Source organism: Mixophyes fleayi, chromosome 1 (assembly GCF_038048845.1).
Source record: "Mixophyes fleayi isolate aMixFle1 chromosome 1, aMixFle1.hap1, whole genome shotgun sequence".
Taxonomy (NCBI): Eukaryota; Metazoa; Chordata; class Amphibia; order Anura; family Limnodynastidae; genus Mixophyes; species Mixophyes fleayi.
Genome location: NC_134402.1, coordinates 423,426,140 through 423,440,977, shown reverse-complemented (window position 1 = coordinate 423,440,977; position 14,838 = coordinate 423,426,140). Strand labels below are relative to the sequence as shown.

Genomic DNA, 14,838 nt, shown 5'->3' with positions numbered 1-14,838 from the left:
GCTGTCTATTCCATTTTAATTAGAATCCTTTATTTTTTACTTATACAAGTTGGTTATTACAATGATATGTCAAATTATCCCATAAAGTTACAATTCAAAGTTAGTAAAACATGCAATTAAATTGTAATTGAAAAATGTGTAACTTTTTATGCAGTTTATGTAATTTTTACCTTGATTTAATATGGCTTTTTTTTTTACTCAATTGGTTATTTGCTATATGAATATACTAAGTCCTTCTCTTGTTTTGCCTTATACTTTTAAATAACTACTTGAAAGTCATTGAGCGTTATTACTTTTATTATATACGAAACATAGCTCTGACAGCTATATTTTTGTCAGAATCATTGCAGTTATTTCTGGTCAATCCGAAAATATAGGTTTGACTAATGTTCCTCTATATATTATATTTTTATTTTCTCATTTGCCAGTGTGTACATACTTCTATGTCAACATCTAGCAGATCATTCAGATTCCAATAACATCTACTACTGTCTTCATAGTTACAACAACGTTTCAGCTTATTTCTCAGTGTTCCTTAACCTGGTGTACATTATCTGTAAACAATATAGTAGTTATACAGAAAGATTGTGTTTTATAGTAAAGTTATAGTACAGTGTATGCTGTAGGGCACAACTTGATCTTCAATGGTCGACCTCAAGAGGTTACTTGGCTTCTTAATATTGGATCTCTTTATGCTTTAATTACTAAACATGTGAGCAGAGTGCAGCTATGGCATAATATCATGTGACTATCTAATAACATCTCATTCCTGTGTCCCATACATCGTACTTGCCAACTCTCCCGGAATGTCCGAGAGCCTCACGAAATTCAGGTAGGTCTCCCGGACTCCCGGGAGAGCAGGCAAGTATCCCGCATACTGCAAGTTACTCGGCAAAATGACGCGATTCGTGGTGAATCGTGCCATTTTTGCCCCGCCCCCGTAACAAAGACTTCATTTTGTCGTGGGGGCAGGGTCAAAATGACACGATTGACCACGCCCAGCCCCCTTCCGCCCTCTAAACATGCCCCCTGCCCGGGATCTCCCAGAATTCACTTTTCAAAGGTTGTCAAGTATGCCATACATTCATATTTATAAAACCTGTATAACTGTGTGTTTTTTTATTCTTATTTCCTAATATATACTGTAGTTAGTTCTACTGTATATGCTTCTGTGAGCTGCACATTTGCAAAATGGAAATTAAGATATCAGAAAAAAAAATTGGTACAAAAGTGGCAGAACACACATGGTTGTCCAACTACAGTTGAACCAGATTTAATGGGAAACATACATAACCAGCAGCCAGGGCTCCTCAGTTTAACTACGCTATATTTATACCTTGCACGGGTGTGGAGAGCTCCCTATTATCATTTTAAGTGAATGTAGCTCACTAGTAATTTACTGTTGTTACCAGACACAGGTAGGCTATCTTGTATCTTTATTTATGTTAAAGGATCATCTCTGTTTTTATATTGCTTTGTTAAAAGTCAATATGAAACAAATTCAATATTTATGAATCAATCAGGGATATTTACTAACAAAGGTGCATATTTGTACATGCAGTAACCCATAGCAGCCAATCAGACGTTAGCTTTCATTAATATTCCACCAGAGAAAAGACAGCTAATTGCTGACTGGTAATGGGAGTTTAGTGAACTGTGCAACTTTGTGCTTATTAGTAATGACCCCCTGTGTGGACATAGCTATATATAAATGATCAACTTTAGTAGATTTGTAGTAATGCTTCACAGCAATTTAATAAGTTCTATAATGGATAGTTACAGACACATGAGACAATATCTTCAAATGTGTTGGTTTAAGTAAGTAACATAGTAAACAGTACTAAATAAAGATATGATGTTTATTTAGTCATTATTATTGGTATTGTAATGTCATATACAAATAATTATATTGTTCAATAAAGTAATGGAGAAGACATCATTATTCTTTAAAGAATTCCCAAAGTATTAAATAATACAAATGCATTTATGTTGTTGTATTAAGGTTATGTTAGCTATTACATTTATGTTTTTGTTGTATATATTTTTATATATCAATTATATGTCATTTTATATTTTCCATTACTTCTATCCATTTATTAGAGATATATAATAGTGCTTTGCCTCCACTCCACAAAGGGATAATGGTGTGGTAACATATGTGACATATGCCCTCTCCACTCTCCATTTGTCACATGTGTTCTCCCACTATTCTCCCCATGTCATGTGCCCCAAGGACGCTCTGCCTCTCGCTGGTTGTGGTGTCTGTTGGAGGACTCTGGTCTTCACAGCAGCTCCCACCTCTGCTGGTCCATGTGGTAAGGGAAGTTTATGCAGAGTGCAGGTGACTCTCACTGATCATGTCATCTTTGCATTGCATGGAGAGCTCACTTCATGGAGCAACGGCATGACCTGTGTATTGCAGTGCAGCACTACGACCCCTCTACCACCAGATCCAGCATCAGGGTAAAAGCTGCTGGCAGTGACGGATTAGGAGAGCAATGTGAAGTATGACACACCTGATTCTACTATTGTTGCTGCTTGGCTTGATCCTGGAATATTAGTTCCTTGTTTGGACAAGGGATAGGTACTAATCACTTCCTGGAAAACTGAGCAACTAGACCTCTTTCCTCCTAGCAGCTGACATTAAATCAATAATACCCACATTTAATAGATAGGCCTCCATCCCCTCATCTAGACCAGTCCTTAAATTATTAGCCACCATATTTAATACAGAGACCCCACAGTGAATTATTATCCCCACATTACATTAATAGCCACAACAGTTAATGAAATGAAAGCTCATATTAAATGAATAGCTCCACCTGCTTCTACATTACATGAATAGCCTTCACATTACATGAATAGCCACCACCAGTCCCCATATTACATAAATAGACCTCACCAACCCCCACATTGCATTAAGAGCACTGCTACATAATATGAATAGCCCCCACATTACATTAATAACTCAACACCACAATTTCCTGCTTAGCTACTCTGCAGTTGGTTGCTAAGTCTCTGCACACATCGGGAGCTGGCATCAGCCCCACATGTGCTTAAGGATGGAAGGATGCTAACCTATATAGAGGGGAGGGAAGGAGAAGAGGATAAGGTGTTAAAGGTGATGGAGAGGAACATAGGTGATTGAGGAGGAGGAGGAACAGATGGAAAGGTGATGGTAGGCAAATGGAGCAAATGAGGGAAAAATGATGGAAGAGCAGTGGGAAGGTAAAGAGCATAGAGGAAGTGGAGAATGACAGTGGAGGAAAGGGAGAAATGAGGGTGGGAGAAGTAGAAAGGAAGAGGAGGAGAGGATTGGTAATTGTTCCACCCCTTGATCTGTCTGACTGTGCACCCTGTCTGTCTTAGTAGACCTGTGGGCTAAACCAGGATTCAAGAGACTGCAGCCTGTCAGCTCACTAGGAATCAGTAACATCACTGAAGTATGAGGCACAAAGTTAAAAGGGTAAACAAGGGTAGTGTGTAATATGTTCATTGCCCCACTGACATAACAATACATCATCCATACTTCTGGAACATTTTATTTACGTAAACACAGTGTTATCATTTTATTATTGCATTCCACCATTTGTTGTGTTCAATGTCTTAATGATGCCACTGTTTCCTAATGAGTAGAGCGCTGCAGTCTCATAAACATTGCTTCAGCGTATAAAGTGCCTGCTTCCCCTGCATGTAGGTACTTCTCACAGCTCCTCTCTGAGGGATGCAGAGGAGAGGTATGAGAAGAAGTGCCGTCATCAAGTGGTATATGATAGTGCTAGATGCATCGTCATGCCCTGCGCACTAAATGTTCACTATTTCACTACTTACTACCCTCACCCACCCTGCAGACACGTAAGTGCCCTTGTGGGAGAATTAACTGCTTTCTCTGGGTCTGAGAGATCTCTCTGTAATTCAGCAGTCTACCTGGCACTTCTACCAGGGGGCTATAGTAACACTTTGTTGAAGTAAATGGAGAGTTAATGTAGGTGTATGCCTGACATATCAGCACGGGCATGGCATGGGCAGCACGGTGGTTAAGTGGTTAGCACTCCTGCCTTACAGCACTTGGGTCATGAGTTCAATTGCCGACCATGACCTTATCTGTGAGGAGTTAGTATGTTCTCACCGTGTTTGCGTGGGTTTCCTCCGGGTGCTCCGGTTCCCTCCCACACTCCAAAAACATACTGGTAGGTTAATTGGCTGCTAACAAAATTGACCCTAGTCTGTCGGTCTGTCTGTGTGTGTGTGTGTGTATTAGGGAATTTAGACTGTAAGCACCAGTGGGGCAGGGACTGATGTGAGTGAATTCTCTGTACAGCGCTGCGGAATCAGTGGCGCTATATAAAAAAATGGTGATGATGATGATGATGATATCATACAATGAATTTGGCAATGTAAGGACTTTACAATAAGACGTTTCCCACCATAACTCCATCGGTGTAATAAAATAATCACAATGCTATAAACAGTATATTATACTTGTTTTCTACCAACTGGTATATACAATGTAATTATTGTGCATTTGCCTACATCTTACCAATTAGAACACTCCAGTGCAAGCTTCCCTTGTCCCATTTCACCAGTCAGTACTGATGTTGCTTGGGGATAGTGCGTATGATGTGTCTGTAATTAGTAAATGATCATTGGGACCATCTCCAAACCAAAATAGAAGATAGTGAGATATGGTGATGAGTACTCGGCATTGTATGAGCTGAAAATGTGATGCTCTTTTCAACATTAATATAAGACATTATCAATAAAAAAAAAAAACCATATGGGAGTAGAAGCTAATTTGGAGGTTTGTTAGTTCCATACCCGAGTTTTGTTTTTAAATAATAACTCCACCAAAAAGTATCCAGCTTAGGGTGATAACAAGTTCTGCAATGTCTCTAATGATCTGGGAAAGATATCGTCTCTCCTACTCAGGGCGTTGTCAAGTTAACTTTCTGTACATCGTAAAATTCATTATTACAGATGCTCCTGTTTGCAAACACATGTTGTAGCATGCATGCACAGCCGTCATCACTAGTAATCGGCACTTACACCTGACCTGTAGATGGTGCAAGTGATAGAACTGAAACTCACGTACTTTCGAGATGTCGAAAGCTTGAATCGGATGCTGCTGCATGTGCTCGAACTTGGCATGTGTACATTGGTTACGCGCATACGCCCATTTCCCTCCCCGTACTGTCCATAAAATCGTAAGGATGTTGTAAGGGTCCTTTACGCTTCAGGATGAATTGGACGTTGCTGCGTTCATTGGCGTACGCTCCACTTCTGAGCTTGTGCACTGCAATTTTACGGGAAATACGGCACGTGTCGGCATTTACGTTCCTTGACGATTCAGGAGTTTTTAGTTGTCAGTTTGGATTTTGTTTTGTTTTTAAAAATATGTTGTTTAAAATATAATAATATAAATAATATAAATAACTAATAAATTGCATTCTTATTTCATTAAATTAATTCTGCAGTCGGCAGAGGAGGGACTTTATGATTCTTTGCAGCATATTACACAGGGGTCTCAGCAGTTGCAGACAATCCGTGCATGGGTGAAAGAACAAAATGATGATTGCACTGTATTTATTAGTCACTTGCTCCTTATCTCTAAATCAACATGACTGCAAGTTTTAGTACATTTGCAACAGTGTAAATGCTGTTTACAGCCATGTTTACCGGCAAACACATTCTGCTTGGAGGATCTGGGTGCATTCCTGGTGGATTTACCTGTTTAGTGGGTGACATAGAGCATTTTTCTTCCCAGCAGAAGGATTTTTTGCACATGCTCAGAATTGGTGGAAACCAGAATTTGACATATATGTTCAATTGTGCTGACATACCAAACATTTGTTGTATCTCATACTTGCCAACTTTTCCTTGTTGGCTTCAGGGAGATCCCAGGGGAGATGGGTGTGCGGGGGTGGGGCTTGTTGAGTTGCTAAGATGACACAATATTTGCATCATTACGCCCCACCCCCCCAACTTATCTATTTTGGGGGCGAGAATCGGGAGCTTGCCCTGCTCTCCCGGGGAGCCCGGGAGGTCTCCCAGAAATGCAGGAGTCTCCTGGACATTCCGGGAGAGTAGGCAACTATGCGTTAAAGAAAAGCAGCTAATGAATCTCTAGAGACTGATGTGTCTTTTACAGTTCTGTCTCCATTACTGAAGTCATGTTGTCTTACCTGTCAGTCTTTGATTAAATATTGGTCTCCATGAAGATGGCCACCTCCACAGGCATCAATACATGGACATAGGACACAATTTCTGGACTGTGTCATCATGCCACAGATGGTGAAGCCAACCACGTCTTGTACTGGCTCAGCATCAGGGAGAATGCCAGACTCTTCAGGGAGTGAGGGAGATCACCCCTATTTCAGGGAGTCTCCCTGACATTCAGGGAGAGTTGGCAAGTATGTTGTATCTTCACCTTTAATTTATTTTTGTACATTGTTATACTTTATAAATGTGAAGACTAACTTACGATTTCTAGATCTATGCTTCTAATATAGTCACCATCACAAACAAAAATATGTGTTAAAATATCTGGAAATTTTGTTGGGTTTTCCTATGTGTTGATTTACCCCCACGAGAACATATGGTAACGTACTTTCATTTTACTTATAAATAAATATGCAGTATTTTCTGTGTATTAATAGACCAAAAAAATGCAATCACTAAAAGAATAACTAAATAAATAAAACTGTAGTGCACTGAGCAGAAATGCTAAATGTTACCTTGGGAAATAAATAAAATATTAAATTATATTTAATATCTATTTTAATTTGTGAAACCTAGCTGGCAACACACATTTTAATATGACATACATGAGAAATCACCCAGTTTGACCTTGATATATTTGTTGCTGGAAGGAGAATGTGGGCTACTTAAGAAGCCATAACGACCTGGAATAGTAATAATTATGTTTTTTTGCAAAGAGTGGGATTATTTTGCCCCAAGACAACTATTTTTTTATATCTTTCAGTAAATTTCATTTAGTTTGACAGTCTTAGCATAAATATGTAATGTGCCGTTCTAGCTGCTACGTGACGCATTTCATGGGGTGAGTGACGGACATAGTATCGTAATTGCTTTTCAGGGTGTTGGAATTTTTCTGTGTTTAACTGCAAGTTTATATTAGAGATCTGTAAGTAATACATTTATAATTAGAGATGCTCACTGACCCACGTGAAATGATTTTGGTTTTGGTTTTGGATCTGGATTTGCTTTGTGTTTTGGTTTTCGTTTTGGTTTCGGCAAAACCGCCTTCGTGTGTTTGGTTTTGGATTTTTTTGGGGATTTTTTAGAAAACATCCTATAATATGCTAAAATCACATAATTTTGCTCTTTTTTTGTTCCTATATTATTATTAACCTCAATAACACTAATTTAAAGTCATTTGCAGTCTATTTTGGCCACCTCACAGATCACAATATTATTTTCATACACTTTCGGACAAATACAGCAGCGACCTGGCTGGATGGTAAGCGACAGAACAATGACACAAGCACACAGGAGTTCCTAGCACATCTAGGACACATTGGCACACAGCAGTGGCAGAAAAGAAAAATGGGGGTCCGCCCAACCTCCCACCCACCGTGATGTTGAATATTAAAAAGGAATTCAAAACTCGCGAGATCTGACGACGTGACAATTATGTTTTGCCTCGTTTTCAATTCCGAGGGCGCACAAAAGTACAGAGCCGGCTCGGCTCGGTACTCGGATCCCCTAAGTTCGGGTGTGTTCCGTTCTTGAAGAACCGAGCCTGAGCATATCTATTTCTAATATGGCAAATTCTCATTTATAGTTGGACTGCATTTATTTATGCAGTTGTATATTTTGAAGTTTATCTTTTTTCATTTTTGCATTACATGAAACATTGTTTTCACAATTATCATGGAATTTGAGTTGTAAGGGGTCCCTTCCCCTGTGATTCCCTTTCCCGCTAAAGAAGATCCACCAGATTACACTGTCCGGCCGATAGAATGAAAGATTGAGTTTTTGTCAGAGATAACTTCCCCATGACCTAACAAATCAGCCTTAGCACCGCTGAAGAGGGCTATAGATAAATAGGAGAACAGAGAGCTTTTAATATTGTAGTAATTAAGCCGTTCTAAAGACTCAGGTATCTATTTATCAAATGAAGGAAAGCCCTTATTTCCACAAAATGGGTGTTTGTGCCAGATTTAGTTCTTCTCCTGTTTTATTAAAGTAGTCTTTATGGGAGATGATGAGTGAATTTTGGTAGCATGTTGGGTACGATAATGGCGTATTCCGGCAATGTTTCTAAGGTGGAGTCGACAAGACTGGGAAAGAGTCTAAATGTGAGGTCAAGTGTGACACAGAGGCAGCAGTCTGGAGGAAATTGAGGTGATATTGTCGGTGCAGGAGATTTTAGGGGAGCTGTTGACTCTAAGAGAAGGGAAGATGATAAGTTCTATTTTGGACATGTTGAGCGTTAGGGAGCATTGGGACTTCCATGTAAAGATGTGAGAGAGGAAGCATACTAAAATATTACAACGTGTGGGCGAGATGGGCTAGGTCAAGTTATGCTGTGCGATCTCTGACTGCGGAGTTTGACCCTATTTGAACACTACTTACTCCTTTGTTCGGTTCTGGGGATTGCTCTCTTTTAACCCCTTTAAGCACTCCAGATATCATTAGCTGATTCCCACCACATACTTCTCCTGCTGTCTGCATTTAATATAGCTATCTACCCTCTATAGAAGGAATTTGGGGACCCAGACAGAATCTAATCTATTAACTTAATGTACTATGTACTGTCACTCAGGTGCCATGCCTATATGTTGCTGCAAATTGCGATAATTGGAGTTGTTAATATGTTTTTTTCTAGACTTATGTGGAATGCATTATTCATTGGATCTATGTCATGTATTTCTTTTTCTTGTACTGTTATTATTCAAATCTAAATAAAAATATTTTTTAAAAAAAGATGTGAGAGATGTGGATGAAAGTGTATTAGCTCGGGTACGTAATGAGATAGTGGGGAGGAACAATTGATCCAAATTGTGCAGGGCAATGGAAGAGGTACAGAATACTGGTTATAGAGTAGGCATTTCAGCAGTTCTGACACAATGAGGTTCAGAATGTTGAGACTAGAGCACAACAGCCAATCACCATTGAGCTCAGTTGAAACAGCTATGACAGTTGCGCTCTTGTGGGTCCAACAGCTGAACAAGATGGCAAAAGCAACGACAGTTGATATAAGTTGGTCTAGTAGCTTAATACAGATGGTAATTCAGTTGATCCTAAAACAGCCTTGTTTTTGGCATGAAGTTGATCGTCAGCTCAACTGTGACATTTTGCAACAGTATTCAGAAATATCCAATGCGCTATGTTTGTGATAATAAGGAAAAGTGGGAGCTTGGGCAAAGAACTGAGCTGATATTCAGGTTACTCTAAGCTGTTGATTGTGTTTTAAATTTTAGATAGATAAATATATCAAGCTAAGTTCGACCAGGTTTGAACATGTTTGATGTTTAAGCCGGTTTGCACGTTTGAGCTTAAATCAATGTAACTGTTTTCAATGGCAAACACTGGACCTCGACAAACCTTAATCTGGAATAGTGGACAGCAGAGAAATTCAAACTATCGACCGTAGAACCAGCTAGGTGTCAGCCGGCGGGACAACACAACAAGGAACCTCTCATAGGTCCCCACTACTGCTCTTCTGACAGCGGTCAACTTGTTGATTTTGGAAGACAGTAAGATGAGCCCTGATAGGCTGATTAAGGAAGAAAAGAGAGGGAGGTTCGCAGTGTCACATCCAGGGTTATAGACGCATATTAGATTAAAAGGTGCGCTCACCTCACTCTCTTTTCAGTAGACTACATGGAGGTGCCCCCACATGGGTCTACTCAATCAAGATCCAAGAGGGTTTGGTTGTAACTGATATAGTAATGTATTATTTGTATGTTTCATGTTATGCCTGAGAACAATGTTATTTTTCTTGCAATAAAAGGAGAGTGAAACATCATATGATAAAAATAATATAAAAATATCTAAAACAGAATGTAATCAAGTATATAAAAAAGGAAGGAAAAGTAGTATGATGGAAAATAATGGACAAACAGTGGACATGTTATTTAACCTGCTTTGTCACATCCTGTAATGCAGTTAAGGGGAGGCACTTGTCTCTTGGAAGTTATTATTTGGGGGATCTCCAGGACCTGGCCCGGCGGTGGGCCAGAAGGGGTTTTCTGTTACACAGTATAGGTTATTACACCCAAGTTTTAATTGTCTGCGGGACATTTGATCAGGTGGCCGGCTTGATGGAACATGGTATACATGACCCTTGGTTTTGATTAGGGATATGGTTTCACGTGGCCTTTTTGTGGTACTCGGTTGTCTGGTACTCTCTCCCCTTAAGGTTGGGAAGAGTGCCATTGAATGTGTATTGGGGACAGAGGGACAGATACAGCATCCCTGTTAATCATGACTTGAGTGATCATGTTCATGACCTTCAACCCAATGGACATTTGATTGTATTTTGAACCAGTTTAACATTTTTGAGTCTCGCTGTCTGAGAGATAAATGATCTATTAAGTGATTTCAGGTGTATCTATTGTAATGAGGAAGATGATATTACTTTAATCGTTTTCTCTAAATAATAAAACATGGTGTTCTTCTCAATTGTCTGTCTTCCAATGGAGTTATGTCTGCGACCAGCTCTTCTGACCATCCACATGTTTTACGTCTCTACATCAAAAATACATTTTAAATGGATAGATTTTGGCTGAATATAGTATTTTCTCTATTGTATAAGATATACACAAATCAGACTTAACTTCAGTGAGTTTGCATAATGTCTGGCTTAAGGATACATGTAGAATTGAGAGTTGGAAGTCACATATCTTTCTTTCACATGCTCAAATCTATAAATTGTGCTGCCCCCGGGATCCTATGCCTGAAATGTCAGAGAAACGCTATGAGATAAAATCATACTTACCTACTTTCTTCAGCTCTCTTCCGGGAGCCAGCCAGTGGAGGGGGGCGTGAGGGGGCGGGGCGGCCAAAATAGCGTCATTTCGGCCCCGCCCCCTGTGACGTCATGACGCAAATTGCGTTATTTGACAGCGGGGGGCGGAGCTAAACGCCGCGATTCATCGGGAATCGCGGCGTTTGGGATCTAATTCTGCCCACTTCACTAGGAAGTGGGCACTTCCTAGTGAAGTGGGCAGAATTCGGGAGATTGCCACACTCGCCCGGGAGTCCGGGAGACTCTCGCAAAATGCGGGAGTCTCCCGGACATTCCGGGAGAGTTGGCAAGTATGGATAAAATGTTATTTGTGTAAAACAGGAATGAATTTAGGATTACCCCATACAGGATTATTATATTTAGATATTATGAATCTGTAAAGCATATTTAAGTATATTTAAGCAATATTTTAGAAGTTAAATCATGAGGAATTTCTGACTAATGGGGAGAACAGTGGCTTAGTGATTAGCACTTCTTCCTTACAGCACTTGGGTCATGAGTTTGATTCCCGACCATGGTCTTATCTGTGTGGAGCTTGTATGTTCTCCCCGTGTTTGTGTGGGTTTCCTCCGGGTGCTCCGGTTTCCCCCCACACTCCAAAAACATACTGGTAGGTTAATTGGCTGCTATCAAAATTGACCCTAGTCTCTCCCTCTCTGTCTGTGTCTATATTAGGGAATTTAGACTGTAAGCTCCAATAGGGCAGGGACTGATGTGAATGATTTCTCCGTACAGCGCTGCGGAATTAGTGGCGCTATATAAATAAATGATGATGATGATGATAATGTAACAAAGCTGTCGTCGAATAAGGAGCAAAAAGCTTGTGTTCTAACAGTTTGGTCAGGCATCTTTCATAGTAAAGTAACCAATATACAGCAATAAATAAAGATGTAGAGTTGCATGTAAATGTATTCCAGTAAAGTAAGATGGTTCTTTTGGCGGAAAATTGCACATGTGTACAACTTGCATCCATATTCACGGATATTAACAAGTGGTGAAGAGCCAAGGTGCCGGCAGACATGCCAGGAAAAGACTCTTTCACTGATTTTTGCTATTTAACAAAGGGTTAACATCTGAGAAATCAGTGATTTCTCCAGCCGTAATCTAATTATCGGCGCTTACCGCTGTCCCCATAGTTCACTAGCTCGTAGCACTTTCTCCATTTGCCGGCAGCGCTAGGCTGCATTTCGACACATGTATTTTGAGATGCACACATGTACCGGCAAGAAGGAAGATTGATCCCTTTAAACTAAAATTTTCATGACCCTGCACCCCCCATAATTTTTGCGCCCTGGTCGGTCGTCCCTCTGGCAGAGCACTAGTTATGGCGCTGTTGGTGCACTCCTTCCAGTGGTGCTATGTCACACACTGTTCCTGAGGATTTCAAATCTTTAAGTGTTTTGATCACCTTAACCAGTTATTTAGTGGTAATGCCAGTAAATTTTACTTTATTGCAGAATAACTGTTTCTTTTTCTGATCCAGTTGGGCTAATCTCTCTAATAATATTGGAACATAGTCTGTCTCCCTTCAGCAAGGTAGAGCATGTTTATAAAACTGAAATGTAAAGGCGTTTGAGGATCTAGGGTCTGAAGGTAAGTTTTACTACATTTCCCAACATTTAGAATCCCGAAAGCAGGACAAATTAAACTTCACGCCCGATCCACTGAAACCCCGCCTACAAATTGTCATGTTGGTGTAAAATTCCACCCACTTTCATGTTAAGCTCCACCCCTTTTGTGGTCTGTGAAACGGGATGTCCCGCCTAAATAGGGACAGTTGTGCGGTCTGGTTTTGCTTATGCCAGCTTGCGTTTTAGAAACTACGCAAATTTGCACTGCGCATGCGCACAAAGAGCTCGCAGAGTTGTACTTCCTTACGGCTAGAGAGTCAGAAGAGGGGAGATGGTGTAACATAGGCTGAGTATAGTAAGGACAAACAGAGCTAGACCTGCAGGAACACAGAGATATGCCTGTCACTAGGTGTGCCTGAGGGCTGGTGTAAGGTCATTATCATCAGTTTGGACCTTCGCAGTGTGTGAAATAATGTTTTAATAAATAATGGCCAAAAAATTCAGTCATGCCCCTTCCCCACCCAATTTTTCTCCCAGCACCAGCGCTCATAGCCTAGGCTGGTAGCGGAAAAATCGAGGAGACAAACCGCGTGGGGTCCCGGTGAATAAGCCGTCACCAGCACTTGGTTATGACAGGCTGGGCTGGTGACAATATGATAGGGAAATCTACACCTGTCATAATGTCAAAGTGCCTTAGCCTGATCACCACGTGGATTTCTTTGGGAAGAGCACGTTATTAGTGTTTCTTCCTTTGTTGTATCCGCATGTCTTTTTTATTTTGTGTTGAACTGCATGTTCAATAAATGCTTCATTTATTTATTTTTAGGCAGTTAGGCATATTTGCCTACTTTTTAAATCTGTACTCTGGGAGATTGGAGTACAGATCATGTGACAGAGGGTAGGAGGAGGAGTGACGACGTTATTTCGTCATTACAGCCCAACCCCTACCATAAAATAGAGAAATTAAGGTATTGAATAGCAGGGGTGTGGCTTAATGTCGTGAATTGAGGCACTTTACACGGTCCGGGAGGTTTGCCTGTCGGGAGAGTAGTCAAGCATGCAGTTAGGTAAACTGAGTTTAATGTCTTCTTATATTTGGTCACGTAGGATATAATTTCTCCCCTCAAAACCACTTTGGCTGCCACCCAGAAAATAATAGGAGAATCCATTTTTTGTAAGTTAAACATTACAGAGTTTTGCCAAGTGTTTTCTAACATGTCCTGGCATGTATGTGAACTAGCCAAATAAGAGGGAAATCTCACTGCTTGAACTTACCACTTGATTTAGAACCATTAATTATAAGCCAGGGGAAAGCATAGCCATATAGGACTGTGATTTGTAGGCTTTGTCCACACTAGCTGACATACAAATAGATGAGGAAAAAAATATTATTGTTATTGTATATTGTGTGGAAGATATATAATTATATATACAGTATATTCTAATTCTATAGCATTTCTAGTTCTCCATATACCAACTAGCTTAAGATTTATAATTACTAAGGACTCTTTTTTGGTCATACTGCAAATTGTCGCACGTCTTCAGCGATTTTTAGCTCCAAAACGCAGAAATAACGTCTCTGTATAGCTGAGCTGGCTTGTTATGTGTCCTATCGCGCTGCAAACCAGAACTGGAAGTCCCCGGGGGCACTGATTTCATATTTGGGAATTTGGAGAGGTATGTAGATTAACAAACAACAAACAACATTGTTACTTGTATAATCGGCAATTTATGTAAATAATGCTTTTGTATACTGACTGTTTAGTTGTGTCAATAGGATTGAGAAAACACAAATGAATGCTAATTCTATAGGGTCGTAGACACGGGCATACAGTTTACACATGGAGTGTAGCCGCACTACATGTTTTTATGTTTTTATGTTGAACGCTTAGTATTATCATCAGCATCATCATCAGCATCATTGTCAGCATCAGCATCATCATCAGCATCCTCCTCATCATCAGCATCATCAGCATCATAATCAGCATCAGCAGCATCACCATCAGCATCAGCATCATCATCAGCATCATCATCATCAGCATCAGCATCCTCATCATCAGCAGCATCATCATCATCATCAGCATAATCAGCATCATCATCCTCATCATCATCATCAGCATCAACATCATCATCAGCATCCTCCTCATCATCAGCAGCATCATCATCATCAGCATCAGCATCGTCATCATCATCAGCATCATCAGCATTATCATCATCAGCATCATCAACATCAGCATCCTCATCATCAGCAGCATCATCAGCATCAGCATC

The 14,838-nt window shown here is 40.2% G+C and overlaps 1 protein-coding gene across 1 annotated transcript in view; it reads left to right on the top strand.

Moving 5' to 3' along the window:
* HCN1 (hyperpolarization activated cyclic nucleotide gated potassium channel 1) overlaps positions 1–14,838 on the top strand; it is a 363,129-nt gene that overhangs the window by 64,265 nt on the left and 284,026 nt on the right. The window lies entirely within an intron of this gene.